The 16,725-nt window shown below is 34.5% G+C and overlaps 1 long non-coding RNA gene across 1 annotated transcript in view; it reads left to right on the forward strand.

Annotated features, from left to right (window-relative positions):
- Window positions 1-16,725, forward strand: part of LOC132017242 (uncharacterized) — a 58,159-nt gene that overhangs the window by 30,116 nt on the left and 11,318 nt on the right. Inside the window, exon 2 of the long non-coding RNA XR_009404206.1 lies at window positions 4,215-4,377. This is a non-coding gene — a long non-coding RNA (uncharacterized LOC132017242). The remainder of the gene's footprint in view (window positions 1-4,214; window positions 4,378-16,725) is intronic.

Genomic DNA, 16,725 nt, shown 5'->3' on the forward strand with positions numbered 1-16,725 from the left:
ACATTGCTGCTATAAACATTCGGGAGCATGTGCCCCTTTGGATCACTATGTTTGTATCATTAGGGTAAATACCCAGTAGTCCAATTGCTGGGTCATAGGGTAGCTCTATTTTCAACTTTTTGAGGAACCTCCATGCTATTTTCCAGAGTGGTTGGTTCCTCTTTCTCCGCATCCTTGACAGCATCTGTCATTTCCTGACTTGTTAATTTTAGCCATTCTGACTGGTGTGAGGTGGTATCTCATTGTGGTTTTGACTTGTATCTCCCTGATGTGAAGTGATGTGGAGCACTTTTTCATGTGTCTGTTGGCCATCTGGATGTCTTCTTTGCAGAAATGTCTGTTCATGTCCTCTGCCCATTTCCTGATTGGATTATTTATTCTTTGGGCTGAGTTTGATAAGCTCTTTATAGATTTTGGATACTAGCCCTTTATCTGATATGTCATTTGCAAATATCTTCTCCCATTCTGTCAGTTGTCTTTTGATTTTGTTAACTGTTTCCTTTGCTGTGCAAAAGCTTTTGATCTTGATGAAATCCCAGTAGTTCATTTTTGCCCTTGCTTCCCTTGCCTTTGGTGATGTTCCTAGGAAGAAGTTGCTGAGGCCGAGGTCAAAGGGGTTCCTGCCTGTGTTCTCCTCAAGTATTTTGATGGATTCCTTTCTCACCTTGAGGTCCTTCATCCATTTTGAGTCTATTTTTGTGTGTGGTGTAAGGAAATGGTCCAATTTCATTTTTATGCATGTGGCTGTTAAATTTTCCCAACACCATTTGTTGATGAGACTGTCTTTTTTCCATTGGACATTATTTCCTGCTTTGTCAAATATTAGTTGACCATAGAGTTGAGGGTCTATTTCTGGGCTCTCTATTCTGTTCCATTGATCTATGTGTCTGCTTTTGTGCCAGTACCATACTGTCTTGATGATGACAGCTTTGTAATAGAGCTTGAAGTCTGGAATTGTGATGCCACCAACTTTGGCTTTATTTTTCAATATTCCTTTGGCTATTCAAGGTCTTTTCTGGTTCCATATAAATTTTAGGATTATTTGTTCCATTTCTTTGAAGTAAATCGATGGGATTTTGATAGGGATTGCATTAAATGTATAGATTGCTTTAGGTAGCGTAGACATTTTCACAATATTTGTTCTTCCAATCCATGAGCATGAAACATTTTTCCATTTCTTTGTGTCTTCCTCAATTTCATTCATGAGTACTTTATAGTTTTCTGAGTATAGATTCTGTGCCTCTTTGGTTAGGTTTATTCCTAGGTATCTAATGGTTTTCTGTGCAATTGTAAATGGATTGACTCCTTAATTTCTCTTTATTCTCTCTTGTTGTTGGTGTAAAGAAATGCAACTGATTTCTGTGCATTGATTTTATATCCTGACACTTTACTGAATTCCTGTACAAGTTCTAGCAGATTTGGAGTTACCCAAATGACACATTGCTTTTAAAACTTAAAACTTCCCTTTAGACACCAAATTAAGGGACATTTGTACCTAGGGGTTAGGAACTAAAAATATAATTATTCTTATGATTGGATAACAAAACTTTTTATAATTCAGGCAGCTGATTTTTCTGGAACAAAATAGAAAAAATAACTTGAAAGAGTTATAAGCTGATACATTGCTAAAACATTTTTATATTTATTACTTTGTAATTTTAGTATAAACTTTGAAAATATACAAAAAATTAAATGATATTACTATAGCTAGACTTCTTTTATCCCTACCTATATATTTATGATTAACTAAAGTGGTTACATATGATTTATAACTTCAAATATAAAAGCTAGTTATATAATTTATGTTGAATCCTGTCTCATACCAAGAATGCAAAACTATTCATCAATGTATATGTTAACTAACTTTAGAATCACATGAATTTTATTTTCCTTTCCAATGAAATTTTATTTTTATGTTTAGTAGTTATAATATTAAAGTTATAAAATTAATGTGTAATTATCCTCCCCTCCAAAACCCTCAGTTTGTTTCTCAGAGTCCACAGTCTCTCATGGTTTGTCTCCCCCTCTGATTTCCCCCAACTCACTTCACCTATCCATTTCCCAATGTCCTCCGTGTTATTCCTTATTTTATTTATTTTTAAAATTTTCTCTTACTTATATTTGAGAGAGAAAGAGAGCAGCGGGAGGGACAGAGAAAGAAGCAGACTCCCCATTGAGCAGCGACCCTGAATCAGGACTTGGTCCCAGGATCTTGGGATCCTGACCTGAGCCAAAGGCAGATGCTTAACCAACTGAGCCACCCAGGTGCCCTTTTCCGCCAATTTTAAATCAGATTATTTGGGGAGTTTTTTGTGTTGGCTTTTAGAAGTTCTCTCTATGTATTTGGATATTAACCCATTATTATTTCCAAATACTCTCTTGCATTCAGAAGACTGCCTTTTTTGTTTTGTTAATGGCATCCTTAGTTGTGGAAAAAGATTTTTATATTTATATAAAAAGATTTTATATTGATGTAGTCCCAATAGTTTATTTTTGCTTTTGTTTCTCTTGCCTATTAAGATCTATCTAAAAAAAAATGTGAATTATACACTTAAAAAAACTTAACTTCATGGCATATAAATTATATCTCAGAAAAGCTTGTTTTAGAAAATGAATGGGGGAGAGATTTTTGGAGCAAGGGGGAAGAAGGAAGATAAAAAGAGATCTGATAACAAAGTGGTTTATTTTAGATATATTTAAGGTTTAAGGGCTTTAATGAGTCAGAGGACACTAGGATTATGTCACAAATTATTCATAAAATAGAACTGGTTTTCTTTCATTTAAGTGAAAGGGTCTAACTCATATTGTTTTTAATACTCTCTAATTGTGCATATGAGGAAACTGAGCTCAGGAAATTTAATGAACTTACCTAAAATAAAGAGGATTAATTATTTCACTCCATAACTTTATTTAAATTTAAATTTACTCCTATCACACTATTAGAAATTTAAATATATTGTAAACACTTGGTTTTCTTTCACATTTACTATTCATTGGTAATTTGTTTCTCCCATTTCACAATATAGATTATTTTGATCTTGAGATGGGTTTTTCTCGTTGCTTTTTTTTTTTTTTTTTTTGGCCTTGTGCACTGATCTATAAATCTTTATTTGTTTTCTTCATGAAAAGCAAATTTTCTTGGGACCACTTCTTAGAGCACAGTTTCAAAGCAGGACTAAGTAGAAGAAACCAATTGCAGCTAGTTTAAGTAAAAATTGGTGTAAGAATACTGCGGAATACCTCATAGAACCAGAGATAGGAATGTAGCCGGTCCTCAATGTACGGGGCCCAGAACAAAGAAGACATTTGTTTTCCTGTGTGTATTTCTCTTGAGAGGCTTCCCCTCCTCACCCGCCCTTCTTCTCTGTTGAACAACTACTTTGCTTTCTAGTTCATAAAGAACACATATGTCATTCCAATTCCAAAGATTATACATTTCTTACCTTAAGCTAAGATTTCTCAATGTCAGAGCTATAAACATTTGGACCTGGCAATCTTTTTTTTTTTTTTAATTGTGATATAGTTAATCTATACCATTATATTACTTTTGGGTATATAACACAATGATTCAATATTGTTGTAAATATTGTGAAATGATCCAATAATCTGCCTAGTTATCACCACATAGAGTTTTTTCCTTACAAACAGAACTTTTTAAAATATTTTCTCTCTTAGCAATTTTCAAATATATGATACAGTATTATTCACTATAGTTACCGTGCTGTACGTTACTCCCTAGGACTTATTTATTTTATAACTGGAAGCTTGTGACTTTTGACCACCTTCACCTATTTCTCCAATGACCTACCTCTCCACCTCCAGCAACCACCAATCTGTCCTTTGTACCCATGAATTTTTGTTTACTTGTTTTTGTTTTGGATTCCACAAATCTGTGAGATAATATGGCATTTGTCTTTGTCTGATTTATCTTACTTAGCATAATGTCCTCCAGATTCTTCCATTTGTTGAAAAATGGCAGGATTTCCTTTTTTGTGGCTAAATAGTATTCCATACATTCCATTTTACTTATATATTATATACTTATATAATATATATATATATATATATATATATATATATATGTGACATTTTCTTTATCCATTCTTCCATTGATGAACATTTAGATTACTTTCATGTCTTGGCTACTATAAATAATGCTGCAGTGAACATAGAAGGGAATGTGAAAATATCTTTTTTTTTTTTTTTTTTGACAGACAGAGATCACAAGCAGAGAGAGAGTGAGGAGGAAGCAGGCTCCCCACTGAGCAGAGAGCCCGATGTGGGGCTCAATCCCAGGACCCCGGGACCATGACCCGAGCTGAAGGCAGAGGCTTTAACCCACTGAGCCACCCAGGTGCTCCCAATTATCTTTTTGAGGTTAGTGTTTTCAGTACCTTTGGATAAATATCCAGAAGTAGAATTACCGGATCATACGGTGTATCTATTTATTTTTTAAGATTTTATTTATTATTTATTTGACAGATAGAGATCACAAGTAGGCAGAGAGGCAGGCAGAGAGAGAGGAGGAAGCAGGCTCCCTGCTGAGCAGAGAGCCCAATGTGGGGCTCGATCCCAGGACCCTGGGATCATGACCTGAGCCGAAAGCAGAGGCTTTAACCCACTGAGCCACCCAGGTGCCCCTCTATTTTTTGTTTTTTGAGGAATTTCCATACTGTTTTCTATAGTGGCTCCACCAATTTACATTCTCACCAACAGTACACAAGGGTCACCTTTTCTCTGCATCCTTGCCAATGCTTGCTATTTCTTCTCTTTGATAATAGCTATTCTGACAGGTATGAGGTAATTTCTCATTGTGGTTTTGATTGGCTTTTCCCTGATGATTGCTGGTGTTGAACACCTTATCATTAGCCTATTGATATTCTCTGTGCCTTTTGAAAAATGTGAATTTAAAATATCTTCCCATTTTTTAAATAGACTGGTGGTTATTGAATGTGTAAGTGTGTGTGTGTGTGTGTGTGTGTGTGTGTGTGTATATATATATGATTTTAACATCTTATCAGTTACCTGATTTGCAAATATTATCTTTCATTTCATAGGCTGTCTTTTGATATTATTGATGGTTTCCTTTGTTATGCAGAAGCTTTTTGTTTGATGTAGTCCCCATTGTTTAATTTTGGTTTTGTGTCTTTGATTTTTGTGTCAAATCCAAAAAGACCAGTGTCAAAGAGCTTACCACCTATGTTTTCTTCTAGAGTTTTATGGTTTCAGAAAACTTTTTCTTCATTTTAATAACATTAAATTTAATAATTTAATAAAATTAATAAACATTAATTTAATAACATTGAATTTTTCATTTAATATTCCATTTAATGGAACATTTAGAGCCATTTTAAGGTCTAATAGCAGATAGATGACATTATAATTTATCAGTTATCATCAGCAATTCATTAACTTAGAAGAATATGAAACCCCATAAATTAAGTTGAAAAACAATCAAACAGGAAATAATGAAGTAAGTAAGTTAAAAAAGTCTTAATATTTGGAAAGTGGAAACCAAGATATTAGCTAGGGCTATCTCTTAATTGTGGAATTACCTATGAGGTTTTCTTTGTATTTTTCTAGTGGTCTTGACAAGTCATGTATTAGATTTTAATTGGAATAAAATTATTGACTTTGGGAAGCTAAATTAAAATAATATTTATTTAATGAATTCTTCAGTAAAATGCTATTAATTTCTTTGGGAACCTATTGCTTAGGTTTAAAAAATATGTGAAACCTGAGCTGGTTTCAAGTGCAGAGTGACCTCTGGATGGTCATTTCTTAAGTGGGCAAGAAGGGGGCTAGTGAACACCTGAAATACAAACAATAGATTTCCTGAAATACTGCTTATTTATTTATTCTGTGTCTGTGTGATACCCTAGTAAAGTTAGTTCTGTCGATTCAGACAATCCATGAGCCAAACTCAATAAAATGTAAAAATCAGCCCCACGAGGTTTTTGACGGTTGTGAAAATCTAACTTGAAATTTCTCTTATTGGCTTGTGTTTAACAATAGCCTAAAGAGATAGGCAAAACCATAATTTGGCTGGATTTTCTATGTCCTTTACAGAACAAAAGGAGTCTGTTAAGTGTTTTCTTTTTTACTGTTAGGATAGGCCTCATTGTACCTATTTTTCTTTCTTATTCGTTAATTTAGAAAGGGAAAGGTCTAGCTTTTCCATGCTATCAATATTCCTTAGGGGAAAAGATTCAGAATATGTTTAGCAAAACTCAAAATAGTGTAAAATAAAATCAGATGTCCTTACCATAGCCTCCAGAGCCAAGTGGGCCTTAGTGCCTGCCAGGTTGCTCAAACTCCCGAGCCCAGATTATGCTGGCTCTCTCTGTGCTCCTTCAATACATCAAACTCAGTCCTATTTAGGATCCTTGCACTTGCTGCTCATTCTGTTGCGACAGTTTTTAATCCCAGATTCCTCTGTGATTGACCCTTTATCATCACGGTTACACCAGGAAACACAAGTTTCAGGGAGGTCTTCCCTGACTACGTACCTCCTTTAAAGCAAGTCGTGAACCTCCTTCCACCCCCAGCCACTCTCAGTCATCATATTCTATTTTGTTGAATTCTGTTCCTGCCACCATTCAATACTTGAAATTCACTTATTCATTCATTTGCTGTTTGTCTCTTCTCAGTAGAATTTATATTCTGTCTGAGACTATAGATTCACATTCTGTTTTATCACGTAGGTATTCCCAATGCTTAGAATTGTATCCAATACTTAATAATCTCTAAATCATTGTCAAATAAATGAATGAATAACTTCTTTCTGAACAAATGACATATAAAGACATCAACTACAAATATAATATTTCACATGGGGATAATGTTAGATTATTTTTTCTAAAAAAAGTTAATAATAATATTAATGTATAAAAAGGGAAAGAAGAAAAAATTAACAATAAACATTTACTTCAAGGGTCAGCACACTATTTTCATAATTAAAAAAATATTTTCTCTAGTAATCTTCCCTTGTTTAAACTTTTGACATTTTCTGTATTATTATCTCTTTGAACAAATTATTTAAAATCTATATTAAAACAATTATGTATGCATATGTGCCTATGTGTTGTTTTTAAGTCTTATTTTCTGATAATATAACTGTTTGATTTGGACAGATGGGAGATTTCTTTTCTTTCTTTCTTTCTTTTTTTTTTTTTTTTTTTGCATTTTGGCCACATCCAGCCCTGATTTGTTATTGTTTGAAATTCTGAGAATGTTTTACACACGTTTACAAAAGAGAAACATTTGGCCTCTGATAAACGAAAGACAAGCACCATATAAACGCTAGGGGAAGATTCTTTAGGATCTAGGCAGGAGACCTGCACATCTGTCTCCAGCTGTGCAGCTACTCAGAATTGAAATGACGAATCCCAGTTTGGCCAAAGTCAGTAATTATTTTTACTGTTGATCTGAAGATCAAAGGTTGTTCCCAGGAAGTAGGGGTAGGGCAATGGACTTCGCTGTCTAAGAGCAGTGGAGGTTTATGCAAGTTATCATTTGGTTCATGCCTTGAGCATTAACCTAGTGCTAATGCATATGGGTGACAGCAGAAATGTAAACAGCTTTGATGTGATATTAATTATAATTGGCTACACGTAAATTAATCTACCGGTTTTGAGTCATCTTTGCCCTTTTGCCTGGCCTGTATTCTGACCCCAAATGTTAGAAAAGTCTACAGCAACTCCGTCACACTTTTCAAAGAAAGCATGTAACTCTGAATCCTTGCTACTATTCAAACTTTCTTTGAAAATGTTCTCATTAAAGTCTTTTTACATTGAAAACTCTTACTTTAAATCACTTGCACAGGTGAACACAGTCTAATTCTACTGGTAAATTCATGAGAAATCTTGAAAATGTTAAGCTTTCCATCTTATTTTTTCATGACAGAGTGTCTTATTCTTTGCATTGAGTTTGGATGTCTCTGTATTTTCTCTATATGTTCTCTGATGCCATGCCAGACCATCATGAAAGGGAAGGCTTAAATGAAAGATCAAGGATCTGCTCTATTTGAGGCACATTTGTAAATACATACATATAACATGCATATTTTAAAGATATACATATGCCTTTTCAAAATTACTTTAACATCATTTTATATACAACAAGAAAATAATTTTACAGCTAAGAACAGAAATATTTAAATTTTAAGAGTGTATACTTTCCCTGTACACAGCAAACTCCTGTTAATGTCATGGGGAATGTTGGAGCTGAAGTAAACATGAGAAGGACATAGAGATAAAGGTACCTGTCACACTTAATAGGAATTATTTTCATTTGAATAAATCGCATTAATACATTTGTATTTTAATTTGACAATCTATTTTCCCCAAATTTGTATTGTGTATTATTTAAAAACTCCTTTTAGGAACACGGCAGGGATGTCCATTATCACCACTGCTATTCAACATAGTACTAGATGTCCTAGCCTCAGCAATCAGAAAACAAAAGGAAATTAAAGGCATCCAAATCGGGAAAGAAGAAGTCAAATTATCACTCTTCACAGATGATATGATACTATATGTGGAAAACCCGAAAGACTCCACTCCAAAACTGCTAAAAACTCCTTTTACACAATACTGAAATACTCTTATGCATGTATTTAAAATATCTGTATTTAACCATCATAGAAATAATGCCAGTAGTACTTATTTCTCATAAAATCTCTATCTCTTATTATTCTTCTATGAAATAAAGCACTCCCATACTATCTTGCTATCTGTAACATTCAACATAACAACCTCTAGACTGGATATTTCTCATCTACTTAATATTACTAAAATTACAGTACTGGTCTAAAAGTTCTCTGCTTTCCATTGGTAACATCAATCTCGCTATCTTTATTATTTCGACTGAAACACCATTTGTTGATGAAGTAGGTAAGAGAAAAGTAAGACGGCCACACAGTTACTTCTCTATCTGTATTCACCATTTCATTGCCATAACATCTGCCCCAAGAAAACCTGAGATTTATAGTGTCATAAGGATTTCTATCAGACATTTTGGCATTTAGGGCTCTTGTTTGTGAAAGCATTATCAGGCAAATGGGTAGTTAAGCATTTATTTTTCAAGAACTTATGGCATTTAGATATATTTGACATTTATTTTTCTTGGAGTTTTTTTTTTAAGCTGAAAATATTGAAAATTACTTAAACACTTACTTATATTTTGGACTTTGAATTGTCGTGAAAGCTTGGCATGTCTCACAAGCTTCTTCTCATTTTGCTTATTGGAAGTCAAGTTATTAAGGATCCCAGATTTCTAATCAATGGTTTAAATTTTAATGGATAGCATTTATATAAATATTAGCATACAGACATTGAAACATCTTCTTTGAATGGACACTCACAAATACATCTAGGTAGCCAGTCTCCCTTCAGCATTCTCCTTGGTGTGGTTTGCCATGGAGGATCTGAATTATATAGGTCCTCTTCAGAAAGAGAAAGTAGTAAATGTAACATATGTTCTGCAATCCAGAATTTGGCTCACGAGCCTGCTTTTTGAATCCTTAATGATCACATTAGTCTCAAAAAATATTTTAGTTTCATTTTAAGATTTCAGTTGATTATACTTAAGAGGGGAAATGTCTTGACTACAGCTGCTCTTCCTTTGTTGGGTTTCTTACTCTATGTTCTCACCATTGCCTGTTTTCCACTTCCAGAGATTTATTAACCTCTCAAACATATTATCATAAATGTTATCAAGTAGATAGTTGTGATGACAAATGCAGGAGGCTATTCTCTTTTCTGGATAAAAGGGAGAGGTAAGAGAGATAGAGAGAGCTGATACAGCTCACAGGGCTCTGTTATATTTGTCAGGGTGTTACATGGATCAGCGCTTAACTGAGGAAACCAGCCACTAATCATGGCTGCATATGGCCAGCGTTTTCCCAAAATGCCTATAATTGATTCCATGTATCATGGAGCGAATCAGTACCAGTTGGCCTATGAAATGATCTGTCTGTTCATATTCAGCCCTTATATGTATTTGATAAGGTCTAACAGGTGCACTTAATCTTTCATACTTCATGGAGGATATCATCTCCTCCCTCACTCCATCTTCCACCCAAGAAAGAAATCTTAGGCAGGAAACCACACATAAAAATGCAGCCCATTCCCATCCCTACTCTTATTTCTCTATCATTTCTGATATATTTCCCTGAAATCCTGGATCCAACTAATGTGTGCCATTGCCTACTCTGAAAGATTTGTAGCTGAGGTCTCAGATACAGATTTAGTTTCGGATCTGCCTGTTGGTCTGTTAATTATGGCTAATTGTTATTGTGTTAAGCACTAGACTAGACATTTAATGTACAATATTTCCTTCAATTCCTACAACTCAAGGTGGGCATTGTTGTCCTTATTTATAGATAAGGAAGTTGAGATCCCACACGATAGGTAAGGGAGAGATTAGAGTCTATATCTGCTATGATTCAAAATAAGTCCTTTATAAACCGTACAGTATGGACACTAATAAAGTCAAATGATAATTTCAGTACTTAATTCTATAGTTATACTGAATTAGAAAATCTAGTCTGCTCTTTGGTGAATCTTTTATTTTTTTGTTTGTTTTGATGTAATTATTGCTTTGTGACTGGGATATGACTTGCATGGGTGGCTATATTTTTCTTCAAATCATTAGAATATGGAGTTGATTTATATAAGATTACACATGAATTTCATCTTCTTAGGGGGCATTATTTTGAAAAAAAATATATATATAGCCTTTATAATGTCAGTAATACAACCAGCACTCAACTAATTCAACAAATGTTTATGTAACAACTAATTCCAGTTGACTTTAAAAATAGGTCAAGTAGTTAAAAAAACATTTGACTTTCTTCATAAACTATTTCTTTAAAAAAAGGTTTTTTGGTTTTTGTTTTTTTTTTTTTTTTTTTTTTGAGAGAGAGAGAGAGCATGAGCCGGGGGAGAGGTAGAGGGAGAAGGAGAAGCAGACTACTTGCTGAGAAGGGAGCCTGATGCCAGCCTTGACCTGAGCTGAAGGCAGATGCTTAACTGACTGAGCCACCCAGGTGCCCCATAAAGCTGTTGTTTGTACTGCAGTATTCAGTTGCTTTAGGTGGCCTCAGCAGATAATAGAACTTTAGTGAATTGAAGATTTTAATTAGAGGAATGTAAATGCTTTTAGGATATAAAGTGCCTCCACAAAGCATGTCTTCAGCCCCCCCACCCCGCCCCACACACTACCTCTTTAGACCCAGATAACACTCTCCTGCCTACACAGTGTAATAGTGTTTTACTTGGTTCTTTGAGATCTACTTTTGCCTCTTGATGTTTTCCACTGCAGTCAAGTAATAATCTGGCATATCTGTTCATATACTTCCCTGATTAAAAACCTTTCCATGACTTTCCATTGTCTTTAGGATAAAGAGAAAACTCCCTTAGATGGCTGATAAGCCCCTGTGATCTTCTCCCTTCATACCTTGCTAGCCTTATGTGGTACCATGTATCCTGCTACTGGCATACATACCCTTTCAATCCACTGTATTTATCATTCTAGCAGATTGCTAGATTCAAAGACTCCTCTACTTTATCAGCTGTGTGTCCCTGAGCAAACTTGCTCAAACTTGCCTAACATTTCTGTGCTTCAGTTTCCTGTCTGCAAAATGGGGATAAGGAAATCCCCCATTTACTTCATAGTGTGAGGATTATAAAAGAAAATGCCACTGTTGAGACCCATTGCTCAAAATATACATATATGTATAATATTACTAATATATGATATATATTAGAGTAATATATATCTTGGTAATATATAACTTTCCAAATATTACTACTCATTGAAAATGCACCCAAGAGCTCTGAAAGGCACATAATAGGAACTAAGTAGATAGGCACACAATAGGAACTAAGTGCTTAAAACTATTATCATTTCTGGAGAGTCTGTGATATGCAGGGTGCTATATTAGACATTTTACAGATTCTATATATTGTGAAATTTAATCTTGATCCAACCTTTCATTTCTTTACTGGGATTGCCAAAATCTCCTATACATTGCACCCTCTGGGAAAACAAAGCAAAAGAAAATAAGACAAAGCAAAAATTGGTCACATTGTATGTTTTTAAGACATTAGACAAAAATGTTACTTGATACATTTTTTTCACTATCTTGTTTTAAAATATATATATATATATAGATAGATAGATAGATAGATAGAATTCAAAGGATTCCCTACTGGAGGTAGATAGAATCCAAAGTTTTTAATTGCTGTAGACTTCTGGATCTGAAAGTCATCAGAACAAGATTGGTGATGGCTCTAGGCAAGTTTGAAGAATGCTGTCAATTTATTGTCAGTATTTCATTCTAGAAATGAGCTAAGTACTTTTCAAGTGGATAGTGTACTATTATCCTCCAACTTCATACCATGGAACTTATTTAAACTTCCTCCAGGACACTATCTCATTTCTTAATTTAAAAAAAAGGTCTATTACAAACCACTCTAGCTACTAAAATGTGCCTTAAGGCTTGTATGCACTCATGAGTTTAAGTTGAACACTTCTTAGAGAAATGCATTTATACCTGGGGTACAGCATAAAGGCAAAGTTCAAACAAGCAGAGTATCCTAAGAAGCATGTAAGTGAATTAAAATCATATATGTGTGTGTGTGTGTGTGTGTGTGTATGAAGTGAGCTTGACAATTACCTATGAGATTTGTGGAATTAGAAGTTTACAGGACCATCTTTACCTCGACTTCCTTGTTCAGCTAACCTGAGCCTAGCTCTTGTGTGTGCTTCTCTGAGTTGCTATGGAAGAACTTTCTCACTCTTTTCTCCCATTTACATGACATCTCCTACCTCCCCTGAAGTCCTACTCCCCTCCTTTCTTATCCTTACCTCATTTCTTTAACTAGCCTCAGCAAAATAATTCTTGCTGACTTAATGGGTAGAAGGCTTTGATCAAACTCCTGAAAAACACAGAACTTTCAAAATATGAAGCATGAGCTTGGCTGTGTCATTGCATTTGAATAGAATGGTAGCAGCACTGTGAGGATATAGAATGGTCAGTGGAAGATTTCAGAAAGGTCTTGCCATAAGCACTTTAACTGTGGCTCTTTCTGAAGAACTCATTTATGTTTCCTCTCTCTAAAGAGAAGATGGGTAATTCAAATGTTATGTTTTCCAATTCCTTTGAACATGATAGTGAATGATTTTTCCTATTCATTTTATGCCAGGACCTCATAAATTCTACATAAGACACAATAAGTAGATCTTTAAAAATGGGGGAAAAGTGTGGAGGAAGTTTCTTTTCATTACTATTTTATAACATGAAAAATCTTGTCTCTTGTTTCATGAGCTTTTTGCCACCATCTTGCTCAGGTAACCACTTCAAAATTTTAAGGATATGGTATAAGCACTCCTTTTCTTTTCTCACCTTTCCTTTTTCTTTATTTTAAAAATCTAGACTGAATTCCTGTTTTTAAACAAATTGTAAACATTTCAAATGATAAAAATAAAATGAAGCTGTGTTAAAATGAATTTCATTTACTTATGAGGAAATGAATTACATAGAAGGGTACTACAAAAATAAAGAATGGTAAATCTAAAAAGACAACAGGTTATTTACTTAATAGATTAAAAAAACACTTTTGTAGTCAGGAATAAAATGCAATTCAAATAGACAGACTATATTAGATCAATTTGAGACTTTTGAATGTATTGAGATGAAACCAAGTCAAGTGCTATAATAAGAAAAGACCAAGAATTTGGATATACTCTTTACTGGAGCTTCTAAAGTTAGTAAGTTTTGAAGTTTTCATTTTGTGAATGAGAATATCTATTGTCTTCTCATGCAATTTCCTAAAGGATTTTAGATCTATGAGAACTACAAAAATAACTTTAAGAAGTAGAGATTTTGGTTAAGTATTAGTATGGGTGGAACCGCAGAAAAGAGATGACATCAGGGCAAAGGGAATACATCAGAGACAATTTGAAGAAGGAAATAATTTAAACATTCTAGCGTTAGAAAGAAGGCTTTCATAAAAAATGAACGCCATCCACCAAAAGATAGCATTTCCATGTCATCTAAATATTTCTGGGATTCAATGACCAATCTTCAGTATTTTTAAATCAAATGAGTTTCATGGTTGTAGAGGAAATGTGTCATGTCCATCATTGCACATGGCAGGAAGAGCCCAATGTGGAAGCTGAAGAAGCAATGTGAAACACCACTAACACAGTTTTCATCTTTTTGTTAAACATTCCTGTCTTAAAAATTGTCCTTTAAGTCATGATTAATCCTGACAAGTCCTTGGTAAAGAGGGGTTCCTGATGCAAAACTAGGGATTCTGAAGTGGTGAAGTCTGAGGGGACCATGGGAGTTCCAACGAGGCATTTTATTTGCCTTGAAGTTTTGACTAGGGTCACCACTGCTTGTAGGTATGGAAAATCTGGAACTGGTCATGAGCCTGAATGGGTGTTATGTTCTATAATTGCCACACCCACTGAGTAGGGAAAGGTGGTATAATAATGTCTTCCTTGAATTATAATTTTAAAAAGGCAATGTTTGCTAAACAGGTTGTTTATTAATTTATTGTTTCTGAATGGAATTCAAGAGTTTAGAATACATTTTGGGATTAGAACAAGCTTTGGAACTATCTAGGCCAAGGAAAGTTTTAGTACTCTTAGAAAGATATTTTTATAATGGAAATGTTTGAAACATCATAGCTCTTAACCTGAGTAATAATAAATAGAAATTGTGATGGTTTGGTACTACCTCAGTACTCGAAATGGAAAATTGAGTAAAAATAGCTCAAGTTCCAGGGCTTGGTTTTTCACTTTATAGAATGGCCTAATACCATGTAGGTAGGAAAAACAGAATTCCCATAATGACTTGTGTGCAAATGAAGGTTCCCAGTGAACTAATTTTACTCAATAACAGAGCACAATTTTCCAGTGAGCATCATCCACCATTTATCCAATTTCTCTCCTTCGCTATCTGTGATTTACAAATTTACAAATTGAAGATGTAATCAAAGTATTTTGTTTTCTGGCAGTTTTATCCTTAGATCTTTTAACATAATAGCAACATCTTCTTTTGAAACCAGAAAGCTTTCCCTTACAGTGTCTTGCAAGAAAGAGATGAGGTCTTATGGTGACTTATTTTCTTTGTATAGTTTAAATTTTTTATGATTTTTCTCTTGGCCATAAAAATCAGTTTCAAATAATTTTAATGCTGCTTTATGTAGATTGAATCAATAAATAGAGGTCAAATGCTTATTTTTTTAACTTCACATATTTGAAGAGTCAAGAATGAGCGTATTTTTAGCTGGACTTTCTAAATTCTTAGTCTTATTATGCTTTAGGAAATAAAAAAAGAAAACTTGCATTGGCATTCTACATGGTGTAATTTGGATCCTTGATTTTTTGGCTTCAGTTTGTACACTAAGCATTTGGCACAGAGAGGCCAAGACCATTATAAATAGACCCCTGGCTTCTGAAATACTGGGAGCATTATGTTCTTAATGCAAGAAAACTTAAAAACATTGCTTTCATTGTAACTGAAGCTGCTTTAACAATCCCGTAGACGTAATGTTTATATCTGGATTTATTTTTCCCAATATTTTTGGTTAAAGCCTTGCATTTTTATTTTGTAAGTGGCTGAAAAAATTGGTTAAATGAAATCAAGATGCACTGATGCCAAAAAGATGTGTAAGCAATGAAATATGATGACTTAAAAAGTAGGTTTTGTTTCTACATCATCCAGACTTACCACTTACACTGCTCACATACGTTGGATACCTGCCATATTTCTACTTTGCAGTAGGAGGAACTGGCCCAGAAGTTTCCTCTTTATATATTTATGTGGGTGGGAAAGGAAATCCTCTGGAAAACTTACTTTAGGAAAAGTTATTATGATTTCTCAATAATCATAGATGGAAAAATCTAATACTCACAGACAGAAAAATTTAATTTGTTCAAAAATTGATTTTAACCTGAATTGAGCTGATAACTAAATATCACATGGGCAAACCAGTAACAAATTCGGTCACTGCTTAGGTATTTCATTTAAGCATATTTTCACCATATTTTTACATATTTTTACTGCTGACACATTTTATTCTACACTGATCAATATTGACATATTCTGTCCTGACATCAGTTCTCTGGCAACTAGATGTCCCGCAATTCAATTTAACTCTGATGCTCACTACCCAGGTAGTGCAGGTAGTGCAGGGTTGTGCAGATCCCACAGGTAAGGACAAAATCCTTCACAAGACTACCCCCATGCCAGATACTCTCTGTGAGACAGAGCCACCAGTGTTTCTGACTGACCAAAGAAATGTTCCTAGAACCCTCATTCAGGTTAGATAATTTGCTGGAATGACTAACAGAACTTACCTAAAGCACTGTGTTTATGCTTACGATCTTATTAGAAAGTATACAGATCAGGAACGGCTAAATATAAGAGACACATAGGCAAGATCTAGGGTAGAGCATGGGGGATGCAGAGCTTCCAAGCCCTCTCTTTTTGGAATCTAGGCATGTCACCCTCCCGGGACATAAGGGGGTCCACCAACCCAAAAGTTCCACTGTGGCCATCGTCCAGAGTTTTAACTGGGGTTTTATTATGCAGGCACGGTTGATCAAATCATTTACCAAGTAATGACATCAAACTCCAGCTCCCTTCCCCTTGCCAGAGTTTAGGCTAACCCAAGTTCAAGTGCTCTAATCATGTGGTTAGTCATG

The sequence above is a fragment of the Mustela nigripes genome, chromosome 5 (genome assembly GCF_022355385.1).
Source record: "Mustela nigripes isolate SB6536 chromosome 5, MUSNIG.SB6536, whole genome shotgun sequence".
Lineage (NCBI taxonomy): Eukaryota > Metazoa > Chordata > Mammalia > Carnivora > Mustelidae > Mustela > Mustela nigripes.